This window comes from Puntigrus tetrazona, chromosome 5 (assembly GCF_018831695.1).
Source record: "Puntigrus tetrazona isolate hp1 chromosome 5, ASM1883169v1, whole genome shotgun sequence".
In the NCBI taxonomy this organism is placed as follows: domain Eukaryota; kingdom Metazoa; phylum Chordata; class Actinopteri; order Cypriniformes; family Cyprinidae; genus Puntigrus; species Puntigrus tetrazona.
In genome coordinates this window covers 7399391-7418476 of record NC_056703.1, presented here as the reverse complement: position 1 = coordinate 7418476, position 19086 = coordinate 7399391, and positions in this window count along the sequence as shown.

Sequence of the window (19086 nt, the reverse complement as noted above, 5' to 3'; positions counted from 1 at the left end):
GTTAACGGAGAGGACGCAAGGGGCCAATTCGGAGCAGATAGGGCCAGCAAATGATGCAGAGACAGGGATCCAGAAGGCCGCAGTGGAGCATGGAATCGGGGCATGGCTCTCCGGGGCTTGATTGTGAAAAAGGATCCATGGGAATCAGAAACGGGAACAGCTCTCTTGGCCGTGACTGTGGAGTGGGATCCACAGGAAATGGGTACAGGGATGGCTCTCCTGGCCGTGACGTTGGAATTGGACAGACAGGAACTTTCAGAACAGGATCCAGGGGAATTGGGGTTGGCTAGCCAGTGTTTGGTGTGTCCTCCAAAGCACACAAATAACTTCTCCTGGCTGGTTGGGTCATTTCAGTGCTACTAACAGAACAGATTCCTTTTCTTATTTCATTTTGCAAAGCATAAGAGGCAGAAGTTTCACTGGAGGAAAGTGCATATATTTTATTAATATATTTTGGCTACCTGTGCATCCACTCCCAGGGGAGAGTGTGTCAGTAAATAAAACACTGGGCAGCGAGTATTCTCTGCTGATGCAAAGAGATCCACCTCCACCCTGCCGAATATGTCATGCAATTTGTAAATTTACAAGAGGACCAAGATAAACCAAAGGGTTGAACTGTATGCTATCCCTGATGCGAAACTCAAGAAAAAAAATTATGGGGGGCTATTTTAATTTCGAAATAAGGAACCTTTATCCACACAGATAAACCAGTCTCTTGGTCTGATGTGTGATTTGCTTCAGCATAATCATTTTGAATGAGAGCTTCGAAAGTGTGCAATTCTTAAATCCTAGACTGAGCGTAGTGTGCTGTCTTTCTTTGGCATCAAAAAATAATTGTTGTAGAAACTGCTCTTGTGATCTGCAAGGGCCACTGTCTCTACAACGCATTTTCTGAGAAGAGCTGAGGCATTCTGCTACTGTACACTGGAAATTAACACAATGTTGAAACAGGGCAGTTTGCGGAAAGAACTAGCCATCTAGCCATGTAGCCATTCTTTATTGATTTCATAATCTGGCAGTACCTGCTATGCATCTGTGAACTGTGACAGATAACTCACCATTGGGAAGCCGGGAGTTAAATATCACACAAGTGTGAAAGAGAGTTCAAGGGGAGGTTTAGCATACCCCACTTGATCAGTACCATCCACAGATGACAGGAGGGAGGATCCTGGACTGTGCACTGGTAAACAAGAATTTGTTGTTTTGTCATGCACCTCATGGGAAAGGGGGCTGGGCCTACACTTGGTGTCCTTATGGCAGTGGACCAACTGGAGGTACCACTTGTCCTGACAACTTCTGCCTGGCTTGGCAGAAGGCGTCCACTCCAAATCGAGCTTATCAACCACCTTGGACAGAACTTATAGAAACTTTATATCAATATGAGCAGGCTGTTGATGGTGAGTGTTCTTTGATGTGCTTCTATAGTGCATAGATAGCACAGCATAGACTACCTGTTGTTCCGAATGGCAGCACCTGCCATTTGTATACTTTGCAAATCCCGCCAAAGGAACCACAATAGGAGTGTGTACTCAAGTGACAGACCAACCTGGTGAACTTTATGTACCCACTGATGGAAACATGGTGCTGTCAAAATCCCAAGCAGTATCCCAATGAGGGCTGGTCCAAGATTTGGTCCTTGAGCTGTTAATTGAGAGAAGTGCTTTTGTATATATAGGAACAACTGAACACCAGACAGGCTTTCTTATTATGTTAGATGAGGTGATATGGCAGATACTAAGACTCCTCTTATTTATCAGCTTCATCAGCCGTGATCTCCCTAACGTATTCTGCTTGCATTAATCTGTTCATTTCCTCCCTTTCTGGTTCATCTTGGAGTCTCCTGTTAGTACTGACTCTTGAGGAGCTATCTGAGCTAATCAACAACAGGGGCTAAACATTGTTTAATGACTGCAGTGGAATGTCTCTTAAGTTGTAATACATGTGTTGAAAAGCCTTGACTGGGTAGCTCTGTTCCACAAGATTTAAAACATTAGCAATACAGGCATTTTGGATTCTGATCTCCTGGATTAATCTTGGAGGGAACATCAAAGGTTAAAATTGTGCCAAAATGTAACATTGGCCATATGCTGTGCAAAGCCTGAGTTTCTCTTTTCCCTTCCAGCTGTAGCCTTTGAACAGCATTAGATAACAACATGGTAGACTTAGCACTGTCATCCAATATTGCAAAGGTCCATTTTGTTCTTATTATGCAAGAGGACTGACATTATGTTTTAAACAGTACTCAACTGAAAGGGCTTGTGAGTGCGATGTAGGTCCTATTGTTGAGTGTATTGGTTGACTTAACCTTGGCTCGCTGTTCTGCAACTCCATGGTGTCACGTTCGCGCGACGAAGCACTCGAGACGTAAATGAACTTAAATGGATTTAATCCCAAAATGGCAAAATAAAGATACAAAGGCAGGCAGGTAGAACAGGCAGGCAGGACAAACACAGGTATGGACATTGACGATCGGACAAACGGAACTGAAAACACCGGACTTAAATACACAGGGTAAATGACTAACTTGACGAGACACGGCTGCAGACAATAATACAATTAACATGGAGGAAAGGCAAGGCACAGGGAGCACATGGCACGAGACAACAAAACATAAACAAAAGTGTCCAGAGATGTGACATTACCCCCCCCTCCCGGAAGGTGCGTCCTCGCACCTAAAGAGTAACATCAACAAAAAACAAAATGACTAGGAACTGGGGATACTGGATCTTGGGAGGAGGTTCTGGTGGAGGACGGGTCCCCAGGAGGGGGCAGGCAGAAGGCAGAAGGGTCCAAGGAGGCGACTGACACGGAGACGGGGGACGGGAAGGACACGGCGGAGCCAGAGCGACGGAGGACTGAGGTGAAGCCGGAGGGAAGGAGGAGCCTGACAGAGCCGGTGGGATGGAGGGACGAGGCGAAGCCGGAGGAGAGGAATCCCGAGGCGACGGATGGTCGACGACAGACCAAGGCGGAGCCGGAGGGACGATGGAGCCTGGTGAAGCTGGTGGACTGACGGACCACGGTGGAGAGGAGGGAGCTAGGAGCCCAGGGGGAGCCGACGGGTCTACGAGCCGAGGAGGAGTCTGGGTCTCGGAGGCAGGACGGCGAGGCGAGGGATCCTTCACCCTTGACGGCGATGGAGACCGGCAGACCCGTGGTGAGCTCCATATGGTGAGCTGAGGATGAGCGCAGGGGCTGCTGGGATCCATCGATGTTGTGTGGCAAGGGTGGGAGGGTGGGAAAACTTGAGGCGGCACTGGAGGAGCGCGCGGGCGCGGGCACTGGAGGGAGCGCACGGGGTGCGGGCACTGGAGGGAGCGAACGGGGCGCGGGCACAGGAATGGGACGGAGCGCACGTGGCGCGGACACAGGAACGGGACGGCTGGGCGGAACCAGCGGGCTAAGGGGACGGCTGGGCGGAACCAGTGGGCTAACGGGACGGCCGGGTCGGAACCAGCGGGCTAACAGGACGGCTGGGCGGAACCAGCGGGCTAACGGGACGGCTGCGCGGAACCAGCGGGCTAACGGGACGGCTGGGCTGAACCAGCGGGCTAACGGGACGGCTGAACGGGAACAGGAACTCAGGATACAGGGGAGGTGCCCAGTCTAAGTCCAAGTCCACATCGTCCAGCTCCTCTTGTAGATCCAGCAGCCCCAGGTGGATGATCAGCTCATCCTCAGCCGATGTGCAGTGGGCGGAGCTCCACTCCGCGCTCTCATCGCAGTCGGCTGTCTTCCACGCGGCGCACTCTGTTGCCGGCTCTCGCACCTGGTCTGACGTAATCGGCTTGGGTCCTGTTACGTTCCACAGCTCTGTCGCTCTCTCTGGCGATGGGTCCGTGGTCGCGCTCGACTCCGCCCCCCTGTCAGCGGTGGGCTCAGGCTGGGGCTCGGCCATGCGGTGAAGGGATGAGCTGGGCTCTGGATCCTGAGTGGGGCTAGTGTCGTTGTCCTCCAGCGCAACAGTCATTGACGATTTGCAGGACACCAGCACCCACTCGATGTATGCGGCGAGGCTCTCTCGAGGACCGTTCCCAGACAGCTGAGCTTGATTGGTGATGTTAAGACCGCGAAGTAAATGTCGCACAAAAGGCTGTCCGGGTAACGGGAGTCGTTTGCGAGGAGGAAGAATGTCTCCGTATATTCCTAGAGAGAGCAATCCCCCTGCTCCAGCCGGAGGATGAGGACAGACGGGTCGATAAACGGGATAAACATTGTGACAAAAAAATAAAGCAAAAAGGGGAAAACACGCTGCTAACTTTTAAGGTCCGATCGTACTGTCACGTTCGCGCGACGAAGCACTCGAGACGTAAATGAACTTAAATGGATTTAATCCCAAAACGGCAAAATAAAGATACAAAGGCAGGCAGGTAGAACAGGCAGGCAGGACAAACACAGGTATGGACATTGACGATCGGACAAACGGAACTGAAAACACTGGACTTAAATACACAAGGTAAATGACTAACTTGACGAGACACGGCTGCAGACAATAATACAATTAACATGGAGGAAAGGCAGGGCACAGGGAGCACATAGCACGAGACAACAAAACATAAACAAAAGTGTCCAGAGATGTGACACATGGAGTACGTGGAGATATATTGCCCCACATATTCCCACAAGGTTTCTTTTGGTTACAGTTCCCTAGAGGATGAGATCGACCGCATTTCCAGCATTGTTTTCCCTCCACTACCCAGAGGTTTTCTGTTGATTGCTCCTTTATTTCTAGGAATGATGTTATGGAATATCTTTTGCTGTGACAGAACAAACAATGCACTTTCATTTTCCTCCACTAAGATGACTGAGGTTGTTGCTTAGGAGCTCCAACACCTTGGAGGTCTGCACCATGGTAAACTGAAGCACTCTGTCCTTTGGGTCGACCTGAACCCTTACCATGAAATGTGGATAAAGATTTTCCCTTCTGATAATGTTAGTCTAACCTACTGGGTAGACGCTTCTGTTGAGTTTTACCTGGCAGCCAACCAGAAAATTCCTGGAAATTATATGGGTTGAGGCTGGCGACATTCAGTTTATCATGCATCTGTAAAAACTCAATGAAGTTGTCTCAGAGATTCTTCATGAGTTTGCTGAGAAGCCTGTCTATGTGTGACCAGCACCAAGTTCAATACCTCTTGAAGTTTCCAGGGACAACAGAGTACTCAGGAGTAGATGAACTCCTAAGGCAAATGAAAACTATTATCATTGCCAACTTTTACATAATTTTATCACAACTTTTATTATATTATTAATATTATGGTCTGATTATGTGTCTGTTGCATTTATCTAAAGCCCTAGTTGACACTGTAATTTGAATCTGAGAATCAGTTTGAATCTGGGCATTATTTTTTCATTATTGTTTTTTTTTCATGTCCCCAATGTAAAAATGTTTAATGGCATCATCATTTAAACTTTTCTTTGACAGATTTCACAAATCAACAGTAATTTAAAAGAAAAAGCTAAGACTTTATCATGAGAAAAGGATAGCAAAATATGCAGTTCCAGCTTTGGCCTGGTCCAGGTCCTCTTCAGCCATTTCAAGGCATTCTTAATACCCGAATTACACATCTTCAGGTACACAGTTTGTTGAGTTATTTATTTCATAAACCACATAGTCATGCGACACAATCAAACCTTAGATGTGCATGTAACAACAAAAGACAATACTTCATTGAAACTTTTCTGATAAGAAGTGTGCAAACTAAGGCATTTTTGACGATCGGTATGCTATAATATTTCTAATTTGAGGCTATATTACATTGATTATGCTGCAGCCAAACCTGCATTGTTTTGAATGGGTGACCTCCAGTCTTCCCTTTGTTTTGCATCCAGCTAGCGCTGTGACAAAACATCATTACAATTTGATTGGCCTGCTCGTGCATCACTCACAAAAGAACAAGCTAACAAAAGAGAGGCTTATGAATAGTAATTAGACAGGCCAATTTTGAAACAATTGTATCTATTTTTCACAGAGCTCCTAAGAAAGGAGCTGTAAAATCATATTGAGATGTTTTTTGTTTCTTATACGGCAAATATATATTCTTGAGGACATCAATACCTAAAATAAAACTCCAAAAAGGTGTACAGGATGGCACTTTTAAAGGGGTCATTTAATGACTTTTCTACAATATTATATTAATGAAAGGTATTAATGAAAAGTCTGTAACATATTTTGGTTAAAATTTCTTAATGGTAGTGAAAAAGCTTTTATTTACTCTGTCAGTATCAGCTCTTTTTTCGGAGCAAGCTGTTATGTCTACACACAGAGGAGAGGATATGGATATGAATATTTTTATAGCGCTTTTAACAACACAGGTTGCATCAAAGCACTGTACAGTATAATGTAGAAGAGTACAATGGCAGGGATGTATAATGACGAGAGTGAACAATTTGTTATTAAATGCAGAGACAATCTCTGTAATCAATTCGATGAAAATCACTAGAAGTTAAGTGTCCCCAACAAAGCAAGCCAGAGGCGACAGCGGCAAGGAAACAAAACCCCATCCACACAGAATGGAGAAAAAAAAACCTTGGGATAAACCAGACTCAGTTGGGGTCAGTTCTCCTCTGACTGGACACCCCAGCACTTAACTTCCAGTTCAATTTAAACGCAGCTGTGTTAGATAGTGTAAATGACTTAGTGTGTGTGTGTGCATCAGGATCTGGTGATCTGTGGCGCATCTAGGTGTTCTGGTGTCTGATGAACACAATCTCTGGGTGCTGATCCACCATCTAGTCTGGATACAAACTGTGAAAACATATTGAGAAAGAGACAGGACTGATATTAGCGTAGATGCCATTCTTTTTACGATGTCACAAGTACATCGTATTTTAGGAGTAGTGTTCCTGGTTCCAGCTGATCTAAGTAATGTAGCCTAAAAATCCTTTAACAGATTTGAATAATAAAAAGTATGTTGGGGTGTTATGTGTAGGCTAAGTTAAAAAGATGTGTCTTTAATCTAGATTTAAACTGGCAGAGTGTGTCTGCTTCCCGAACAGAGTTAGGGAGATTGTTCCAGAGTTTAGGGGCTAGATAGGAAAATGATCTGCCGCCCGCAGTTGATTTTGATATTCTAGGTATTATCAAATGTCCAGAGTTTTGAGAACGCAGCGGACAGGCAGGACTATAATGTGATAAGAGCTCGCTCAAGTATTGAGGAGCTAAACCATTCAGGGCTTTATAGGTAATTAATAAGATTTTAAAATCTATCCGATGTTTGATAGGGAGCCAGTGCAGTGTTGACAGAACCGGGCTAATATGATCATACTTCCTAGTTCTAGTAAGGACTCTAGCTGCTGCGTTTTGGACTAGCTGAAGTTTGTTTATCAAGCATGCAGAACAACCACCCAGTAAAGCATTACAATAATCTAACCTAGAGGTCATAATCGCATGAATTAATATTTCTGCATTAGACGTTCAAAGCATAGTAATTTAGAAATATTTTTAAGATGGAAAAATGCAGTTTTACAGATGCTAGAAACATGGTTGTCGAAGGAAAGATTGCTGTCAAACAGCACACCTAGGTTCCTAACTGATGAGGAAGAATTAACAGAGCAGCCATCAAGTGTTAGACTGTGTTCTAGATTATTATATGTGGGGTTTTCAGATATATATGTGGGTTTTTTAAGTTACTCATCATCCAGTTTTTTATATCGACTATGCATTCTGTTAGATTCTCAGTTTGGTGTATATCACCAGGCTGCGCTGAAATATAGAGCTGAGTATCATCAGCATAGCAGTGAAAGCTAACACCATGTCTCCTGATATTGTCTCCCAGAGGTAACATGTACAGGTTGAAAAGTAAAGGTCCTAGCACTGAGCCTTGAGGAACTCCATATTTCACTTTTGAGCGATATGATACCTCCTCATTTAGTGCTACAAACTGATAGCAGTCAGACAGATATGATTTAAACCATGCTAAGGCGCTTCCTCCAATGCCAACATAGTTTTCTAGTCTATCCGAGAGAATGTTGTGATCGATAGTATCGAATGCTGCGCTAAGATCTAATAGCACTAATAACGAGATAAAACCACGATCTGATGATAGAAGCAGGTCATTAGTAACTCTAATGAGAGCAGTCTCAGTACTTTGGTACGGTCTAAAACCTGATTGGAAATCCTCGCAGGCACCATTTTTTTCTAAAAAGGAATACAGTTGTGAGGATACTACCTTTTCTAGTATCTTTGACAGAAAAGGGAGATTAGAGATTAGTCTGTAATTTACTAAGTCTTTGGGATCAAGATGTGGTTTCTTAATGAGAGGCTTAACTACTGCCAGTTTGAAGGTTTTGGGAACATGTCCTAATGACAATGAGGAATTGATAATGTTCAAAAAAGGATCTATGACTTCTGGAAGCAAATCTTTTAATAGTTTAGATGGAATAGGGTCAAACATACATGTTGCTGGTTTAGATGATTTAACAAGTTTGTACAAGTCTTCCTCTCCTATAGTAGAGAAAGAGTGTAATTTTTCCTCAGGGGATCTAAAGCTCACTATCTGATGTAAAACTGTAGTTGACGGCTGCATAGTTACAATTTTATCTCTGATGGTATCAATCTTAGAAGTAAAGAAATTCATGAAGTCATTGCTGCTATACTCTTGGAGAATATTAGCACCTGTTGACGTTTTATTTTTTGTTAATTTAGTTACTGTACTGAATAAATACCGGGGGTTGTGTTTGTTTTTTTCTAAAAGGGATGAAAAATAATCAGATCTTGCAATTTTTAATGCTTTTCTGTATGACAGGATACTCTCCCGCCAGGCAGTGCGAAATACCTCTAATTTAGTTTTTCTCCAACTGCGCTCCATTTTCCGGGCTGCTCTCTTTAGGGTGCGTGTGTTTTCATTATAAAATATTATAACAATATAATAATATTGTTTTTCATCTTTTTTAAGTGCAAAGGAGCAACTGTATCTAAAGTGTGTCGTATTGGATGTGCTAAGGAATTGAGATAAGTCAGGAAGATTACAGAGAAAGCTTTCTTCTGTGGTGGAAGTGATGGTTCTACCATACTTGTAATAAGGTGCAGAGTTTACAGGTTTATCTATACAGAGCTTACACAAGACTAGATAGTGATCTGAAATGTCATCACTTTGCATCACAGAACTTCAACCATTTTAACCTCCATTCCATGTGACAGTATTAGATGTAGAGTATGATTTCTACAATGAGTAGGTCCTGACACGTGTTGTCTAACCCCAACAGAGTTCAGAATGTCTAAGAAAGCTGATCCTAATGCATCTTTTTCATTATCAACATGGATATTGAAATCGCCAACAATTAAGACTTTATCTGCGGCCAGTACTAACTCAGTTAGAAAATCAGCAAATTCTTTAATGAAATCTGTGCTGTGCCCTGGTGGCCTGTATACAGTAGCCAGTACAAACATGACAGAGGATTTATCACTAGCACATGATTCTGTAAATAATGTTATATGCAGCACCAAAACTTCAAATGAGTTATACTTAAAGCCTGCCCTTTGAGAAGTACTGAGAATGTTGTTATAAATTGTAGCAACACCTCCCCCTTTACCCTTTAAACGTGGCTCATTTTTATAGCAATAATTTTGGGGGGTAGATTCATTTAGAGTAATATATTCATCTGGTTTTAGCCAGGTTTCTGTCAAACAAAGCAAATCTAGGTTCTGATCTTTGATCAAATCATATATATAAAGTGCTTTTGTGGAAAGTGATCTAATATTCAGTGAGCCAAGTTTTATCGTTTGCTTATTTGAATTATAGGTAGTTTTAATTTGTTGGACATTAATTAAATTATTGCTTTTAATTTGGTTTGGACGTTCTCTGCATATTCTAATTCGGGGAACAGACACAGTCTCTATAGTGTGATATCTAGGTGAAAGAGTCTCTATGTGTTGAGAATTAACTGCCTTCTGTGACGTGAGGCAGCTAGCAGACAGTCGGTTTAGCCGGTCTGTCTGCTTCCTGACCTGGGCACTAGTTGGTCATGTTGGAGCTCTAAGACTATATGCCATATTTCTAGATAGAAGAGCGGCACCACCCCAGGAAGGATGAAGACCATCTCTTTTCAACAGGTCAGGTCTGCCCCAGAAACTCATCCAATTGTCTATAAAGCCAATGCTGTTCTGCGGGCACCACTTAGACATCCAGCCATTGAGACCCAGCAGTCTGCTGTAAATCTCATCACCCCGGTAAGCAGGGAGGGGCCCAGAGCATATTACATTGTCCGACGTAGTGCTTGCAAATTCACACACCTCTTTAATATTATTATTTTTAGTGATCTCCGACTGGCGAAGTCGAACATCATTAGCGCCGACGTGAATAACAATTTTACAAAATTTACGTTTAGCATTAGCCAGCACTTTTAAATTTGACAGGATGTCAGACGCTCTGGCTCCCGGTAGGCATTGGACTATGGTGGCTGGTGTCTCTATTTTCACATTCCGTACAATAGAATCGCCAATTACTAGGGCACTTTGATCAGGTTTCTCAGTGGGTGCGTCACTGAGTGGGGAGAACCTGTTTGATGTTCTAATCGGAACGGAAGAGCGGTGTTTTGACCCGCGACTAGCCCGCCTCACGTTCACCCAATTGCCCTGCTGCACAGGCTCTAATGCTGGAAACGAACAATGTACATGATTCACTTTACTAGTCCAAAGCAGTATCTAAAGCCTTTGCATTCTTACTGTCCTCAATTAGAGTTTGGATGCATGTCTCTAAGACCTTCTCTGTCAGCCTAGCTATTTCCCTGTATTTATCACACGTGAATCCCTGATCGCTAACAGAAAAGGATAGACTATACATGTGGCAGGCGGTGCAAGTGACGATGCAAGGAGAAGTCATTTACTCATCATAAGTTATTGAGGATTCACTTACCAGTCTTGTTTTGATGAACTTGTGAAAAACGGAGCAAACGAGCGCAAGGAACAAATGAACAGGAGCGGAAAAAAGCCAACAATGGCCGCGAAAACGCGGGTGGGAGCGAACGTGAATCGGCTAGCGAGTACTAACTCACCACCGAGTTTTAGATTAAAGCGAGTGAACTATCAGCAGTCGAATTTGTTAGATTAATTTGATAGTATCAACGGTATGTAGACAATTAAATTATATTTGATAGCTAGAGAAGAGGTGATAAATTGAAGAGCAACGCTACAAACAAACCAACCTCTCAGCAGACAGGAGCAATCGAGCAGACAGGAGCAATCCACTAATGCTGTTTGGTTTTTGCTGACATGTAAGTCAACAAAGTGAAGCAGGTAGGTGCAGGTTCAAGCACATGTGTTTTTTTAAACAGTGGAATAGGTAAGTTCACTTCTACAGAAGGTTCACGAATTAGATAGAGTCACTTCCCTTGAAACAAGTGTTAGTTTGTCCATAGGTCTATAAATCCTTCCTCCTTGGAGCACAGGGGTTTAAGCATGATGATGAGGGGAGCCACAGAGTAGTGTCCATGCAACGCTAATTCCAGCCAGTGAGTGAAAGGTATAGGTGAGTATTTAAAAGGTGTGGGTGACTGCGGGTGCAGGTGTGGCCACTTAAAACTCAGGTGATAGTTTATGGGTGCGGTGTACTTGAGGTTGATTGTTTGGTGAATGAATACGGTGACTGGGGCTGAGGGAACGTGCTGAGGATGTGACACTACCAGGCTGGTCTGGAGGGGGAGGCGGCTCCGGTTCTGTGGAGGGAGGAAAGACTGGATAAGAGTGATGCTTGAGCAAGGAGACTGGGGGACGTGGGGGATATCCGATAGTGAGGAAGTAAATTCAGGCGACATGTGACAGGATTGATTTGTGAGTGCAGGGCAGCCGGAGGCGGATATCCCGGGTAAAGAGCCATACCTTGTACTTGGGATTGGGTAAACTGCGATGGTTGGCGGTTTCGGTGTGCCTCCGTACTGCCCTCTGCAGATGGACGTGTGCTGAGTCCCACACCCTCTCGCTCTCCTGGAACCAGTGATCTACAGCGGGCAGTTCAGAGTTTTTCACCAGTCCATGGGAATAGAGATGGTTAGTATCCTAGAATACATTGAAAGGGGGTTAATCCAGTAGATGTTTGACGGAGGGAGTTTTGGACATACTCGGCCCATGGCAAACACTGGCTCCAGGTGTTCTGATGTTAGGAGCAGTACGTTCTGAGGTAACAGGAGATTTCTTGAATCTTCTGCTCAGTCTGGCCATTGGTTTGAAGATGATAGCCAGATAACAGGATGACTAAGGTCCCGAGTAGTTGAAAGAAAGCCCGCCAGACCCTGGAAATAAACTGGGGCCCTCTGTCAGACACAATTTCTTCTGGGAGTCCAATGTTTCGGAACACATGGGTGAACAGTGCTTCAGCGGTCTTGAGAGTTGTAGGGAGGGCTTTCAGAGGAATTTGTTTACAATCTTTGAAAACCAATCGACAACGACAAGGATTGTGGTATAACCTCGAGAGGGGGGTAAGTCAGTTGCAAAGTCTACCCCAAGGTGGTTCCAGGGTCGTCGGGGAATGGGTAATGGCTGTAAATTTACCTTCTGGCAGACGGCGAGGCATGGTAGTTATGGCACAGACTGAGCATCCACAAACATACCTGGTGACATCGGCGGCCATATTAGGCCACCAGTATTTCTGCTGGGGGAGCGAGAAGGTTCGCCTGCTGCCAGGGTATCCTGAGCCAGGAGGTGTGCATACTGTCGAGCAGAGAGAGTCAATGGCTCATGGGAACATAGATAAGGCTTGAAGGGACTCCCTGCGGAGCGGGTTCCTCGAGGATGGCAGCGCATATTTCCTCATGATACGTAATCTTAAAGTTGAAGCGGGCAAAAAATAAGGACCAGTGGGCTTGATGGGCATTGAGTCATTTGGCATTTTGCAGATACTGAAGGTTTTTATGGTCTGTGATAAATGGTGAAGGGAAACTTTGCTCCCTCCAGCCAATGTTTCCACTCCTCGAGGGCGAGCTAGATGGCCAGCAACTAGCAATCACCTATACCATAGTTTTGCTCCGCAGGTGAGAGCTTCCGGGAGAAGTACACACATGGATAGAGGGAGCAGGGTTCACCAGACCACTAGGAGAGGATAGTCCCAACTCCTAAATCTGCTGCATCCACTTTGGACGTCCAGTGTAGCACTCATTGTCCACCCTCCAGTAGGTAGGTTAGAGGGTGTTGTATTACAAATTTATAAAAGGTTAAACACAGACGCCAATATAACAGTATATGCTGAATGTGTATTGTGATTTACATTCTAAGAGCAGGAAGCCCAAGCTCCGAGACAGTTATCTTTTGTCTTTCAGTTCTTGAACATCTGGTAGGTGTCCTAAATCAAGTGTGAATGCTAATCCTAAGGTACAACTGTGCCTTTTGTTTCACCTATGCATTTGAATGACACCTGGATGCTAAATAGATCAAGGATCGGGAAAGTTCCTGTTCTGGGCTAAGTTTCTGATCGCATTTGCATACTTTTGTTTTACTGGTCTCCACCTCTGTGTACTCCTCCCCCTTTGAAACATATAAACTTCAACCTAACATGTTTCAGTTAGATTTGTTTCTTGGAGATTTCTTGAAGATTTTCTTGGAGATTGCTTGACGATTTTCTTAAAGATTTCTTGAAGACTTCTTGCAGATGACTACAGCAACGAAATAAAAAACGAACTCCTGCTTTACCAAGAATCTCCTGGTCTCTTCTTAAAAAGAAGCTAAAAAAAGTTTCCAACAGTTTTGGTGCCGTGACCCGGATAGAGCTGCTCATCTGAATCCAGACTGAAACTTCAAGTTCAACAAAGATCTGACTTCGATCCAGACTGAATCTTTCAGCACAACCAAGGGTTGGTGAGTGTAACTCTATCCAAAGAACCATTACAGACCAGTACATGTAAACCTCTGCGCCGTCAGAGAAGAGTTAACAAACAGCTGTAGGGTTTGGTTAACTAGGTTATCCTCTAAAAATTCATTTTAGGGAAGAATTGGTTATCCTCTGTTTTAGGCAGGGAAGATTGGCATTACGTGCTAATATTTGTGTATCCTCTGTTTTAGGCAGGGAAGACTTTATCCTCTGTTTTAGGCAGGGAAGATTGGCATTACTTGCTAATATTTGTATCCTCTGTTTTAGGCAGGGAAGACTTTATCCTCTGTTTTAGGCAGGGAAGACTTTATCCTCTGTTTTAGGCAGGGAAGATTGGCATTACTTGCTAATAGTTTGTGTTATCCTCTGTTTTAGGCAGGGAAGACTTTATCCTCTGTTTTAGGCAGGGAAGATTGGCGTTACTTGCTAATATTTGTGTATCCTCTGTTTTAGGCAGGCAAGACTTTATCCTCTGTTTTAGGCAGGGAAGATTGGCATTACTTGCTAATTGTTTGTTTTATCCTCTACTTTGTTAGAGAAGGTTAACCATAGTTGATCTGTGTTAACAAGTGTACCCTCTGTTGAGAGACGTTAAATGTTTTCTTTGTGTAAGTAACAAAAACAAAATCTACAATGTTCAAAAAGAATGCTAGACTGATTCCCACAACTGAAAAAGGTAGTCTCACAACTCCTTTGTGGTCAGATAGTGAATTCAAATCACTTTTAGGCATGCAAATGAACCTTATAATTACTGAGAAAGTTAGACAAGAGCTAACTCAGAAATGTAAGATCCATCCAAACAAGACTTGGTCTGTAGAGGAGTGTAAAAAGGTTTTAGGAGCATGTTTACGTAAGAACAATTTGAAAGGCATTATCTGTTGCCACAGGGAATTTGGTTTAACACTAGCTACACAACAATCTCAGCGCATCTCAGAACTAGAGGAACAGAACAAAGAGCTATGTGCTAGAATATCGGCTTTGACAAAGAAATTAAATCGCAACAAAGCTTCAGAAAAATCTGAGGTGGAAGTTAGTCAGCCTGATAGCACTTATCCTGACTCGCAAGCTTTCCTTGAAACTGAGGTAGCCATCACATCAGTAACTGAGGTGCCTGTAGATTCAGTGAAGGTATGTGGTGCTAGGAGAAGATCTCAGGGAATTGAGGGAATTGAAAGTGTTCCTCCCAACTCTTCTGTTGTCCAGGTCCAATCAATTGCAAAATGCTTGGACCTAAAGATATAGAGAGAATATCCCAGAGCTTACCCCCAGCCCACACAAATTTTCCTGAATTTAGAAGAGCCTTAATTTGCAAAATGCGTCTCTACGACATGTCGTTAGCAGAAATCACACAGCTGATGTCACAAATTCTAACTGAATCTGAATTCAATAGTTTTGAGTCAGCTGTTACTTGAGCTACGACATGCCAGTAAAGATGAACTTAGAGAGGAGTTCTGAAAGAGTTAAAGAACATTGTTGGACCAAAAATGGATTGGTCAAAGGTCACTAGTTGTATGCAGAAGAAAGATGAAACTGTAAGTGAGTACACTGAAAGGTTTTGTCAGTCAGCTGCAGCATATAGTGGAATAGCTGACACTCCAGAGAAGGTATTGGATCATAAAGGACCACTCGTTCGCACGTGGGTTGATGGCCTTTTATCAGAGGACAGAAAAGCCTTGCCTTTTCTAGATCTAATTTGGTCTAACAAAACTCTCAGAACTAACCTTAACACACTAGCTACATGGGAAAGAGACTCTGATGTTAAAGCCAGAGTAAGGATTGCAGCAGCATCCTTTAAGGTCAACACTGAGAACAGGCAGAAAGGTAAATGTCCTAAGAGGGAGGGCAATTGCCATTACTGTGGAAAATCTGGACACTGGATGAAAGAGTGCAGGAAAAGCAAAAAGACTTTAGGGGAAATTAACAGCTTTACCCAGCTCCTACTTAGTCTGCTAGCTACTCTGAAGCAGCCCCTCCCCACTTTACCCAACTGTTGGAGCAGTTTGCTCAGGTGTTAGCTGTTAGGGCTGTGAGTACTTAATTTAAGGTGTCTCCTTCCATTGAGAGAATGCTAGTTAAGTACACGCACAGTCTTCAAAGTTATGCTACAGCACACTCCAAATTACACCTATCCTCTATGTTATGATGTTTGCCATGACTGATGTTTCATTGGAGGATGAAGATGTTTTTTTACAATAATGGTTTACAAATCACCTACAGGGACAGACTAGGACACATAGACCAGTGAGGAGCCCAGGGAAGAACCGAACGCAATAGGCCTCGGGGGCCAACCCCTGCGGTGAAGATTTTCCTCATAGGCCTTTCCCCATCCACTAGTCTATCCTTACCTCACTGGTCCATAGGTGTCAAATGACTTAAGACTAGGTCAACAAAACCACTATACGATCATCAAAATTAAACCACTATACGATCATCAAAATTTAAACCACTATACGATCACCAGAAGTCTAAAAATGTCTATGCATGAATACTGCTGGTCTGCTGTTTCTCTGTTTTCTTGTGTTTCAGGTCCGTGTATATGCAAGGTCATCTCATATGCAGCACCCTGATTTACACCTCAGACATCCATGAACAAGCTTCATGAGGACAAAGAGTCATCCGAATGATTCTACAGTGGAAATGGACTACAGGAAACAGACGTCACAGTTATTCAGACGCCATGGACTTCAGGACTTCCACTCTTATGCAACATGATTGTGTCATCATGTAGTTTTGTACGACATATTACCACCCATGTCGTATTTTGTCAAGAGTTATGGTTCTGAAAAGAACTATTACAACCTAAGCAATTCTAGGCAAAGACACATAAGATATGTGCCTGTAACTTTTTCAAGTTGCATGACTGCAAGATGGAGCATATGTTATTAAACATAGGCTATAGAATGGATTTTAGAAGGATTAAATTTGTGTTATGTGACAGTCATTAAAACTCTCAAATGGGGGATTGTTGTATTACAAATTTATAAAAGGTTAAACACAGACGCCAATATAACAGTATATGCTGAATGTGTATTGTGATTTATATTCTAAGAGCAGGAAGCCCAAGCTCCGAGACAGTTATCTTTTGTCTTTCAGTTCTTGAACATCTGGTAGGTGTCCTAAATCAAGTGTGAATGCTAATCCTAAGGTACAACTGTGCCTTTTGTTTCACCTATGCATTTGAATGACACCTGGATGCTAAATAGATCAAGGATCGGGAAAGTTCCTGTTCTGGGCTAAGTTTCTGATCGCATTTGCATACTTTTGTTTTACTGGTCTCCACCTCTGTGTACTCCTCCCCCTTTGAAACATATAAACTTCAACCTAACATGTTTCAGTTAGATTTGTTTCTTGGAGATTTCTTGAAGATTTTCTTGGAGATTGCTTGACGATTTTCTTAAAGATTTCTTGAAGACTTCTTGCAGATGACTACAGCAACGAAATAAAAAACGAACTCCTGCTTTACCAAGAATCTCCTGGTCTCTTCTTAAAAAGAAGCTAAAAAAAAGTTTCCAACAAGGGGCAGAATGAAGACTGCAATTCCTGATGAAGCAATGGTAAAAGTTTGCAAACACTGAAGCTTTTTCAGCTTTCTGGGCTCCACCCAGTTAGCCATGGCATCTACCTTGGTGGGCTCCATACAAACTCTTCTGCAGAAATCATGTACCCTAGAAAGGAGACGGTGGAACTCAAATTTTTCAGCCGTTTTTTTGGGTGGTAGAACTTGGTGACCATGAATTTGGTGTTCCTTTAGATTATCCTTCAGAGAATAGATCAGGATGTCATTAATGTAGATAATGGTGAAATTATGGAGGTAATCGTTGAAGATTTCATTCATGAAGTTCTGGAAGATAGATGGAATGTTTTCAAGGCCATAGGGCATCACCTGATATTCATAGTGGCCAGCACAAGTGATGTCTCCCTCTCGGATATGAACAGATTGTAGGCACTGCGGAGGTCAAGATGGATGAACACCTGGGCTTCACAGAGTTCTTCTAAGGCAGCCGAAATGAGTGGAAGTGGTTATGCAAACTTCACCGTTAAGCACCCGATAGTCTATACAGGGCCGCAGGCCCCCATCCTTCTTGGAAACAAAGACGAGAAAACTAGAAGCTGCTGGCAACGTGGATGGTCTGATGAACTCCTAGCGTAGAGCCTCCCGCACAAATTCCTCCATGGCTTCGTGCTCAGGACGAGAGAGGGGATAGAGCTTTCTGTGTAGTAGTTTGGCATCTGGCAACAGGTCGATACTACAATCCCAAGGCCGATGAGGTGGTAGTTGGGTGGCTCATTCCTTGCTAACACATCAGAATAGGAGTGATAGATTGCAGGGATGTTGACAGGGTGTATCGGGGCTTTCAATGGAGATGGAGTGAATGTGGAGCGAGTGGATAGGAGGTTTTGGCCTGGAATCCTGTTACGTCTACACACCGAGCAAAGAGGAGACTGTTATGAACTTGGTGTAATTAAGGCGCACACACAAACAACGTAAGTAAAGCAGGTAGGTAGGTGCAGGTTCAAGCACACGCGTTTTCAAACACAGGGGAATAGGTAAGTTCACTTCCACAAAAAGTTCACAAACTAGATAAAGTCACTTCCCTTGAAATGTGTGTTGGTTTGTTCACAGGTCTATAAAGACAATCCTCCTTGACGCACAGGGGTTTAAACACAACAATGAGGGGAGCCACAGAGAGATGTCCATGCAACACTGATTCCAGCCGGTGAGTCAAAGATAGAGGTGAGTATTTAAAAGGTGTGGGTGATTGCAGGTGCAGGTGTGGCCACTTAAAACTCAGGTGTTGGTTCACGGGAGTGTACTTGGGATTGATTGGGTGGTGACTGATCACTGTGACTGGGGCTGAGAGAATGCACTGAGGATGTGACACAAGCAGTATTGTGTCATTCTCCTATTTATGAGTTCATCCTGAAACTTGATACTTAGCACATTATTAGGGTAGGTGAATTTGCAAAGATTCAATTATAAAAACTTGTAGTCACTGCTTCTGTAGGTGAAGCTGGATCACAAATGACAAATTTAGGAAGACTGAGGGCAAATTCCATTCTCAACCCAAAGTAATCATCTTTAGCCGCTCAGATAACGGGAGTAAATGACTACCGCTATGTTCACTATTACATCCAACAACACAACACCTTAATCCCTTAGGAGACATTCTTGTCTATATCTGCTCCAGTGGTGAAACAACTGATGACAGTTTAATCAAGTTGGGTCTGTAGTAAGTTGGGTCCATATTCTTTTTCCAAAGTTTGCATACATATAACTCAAGAAATT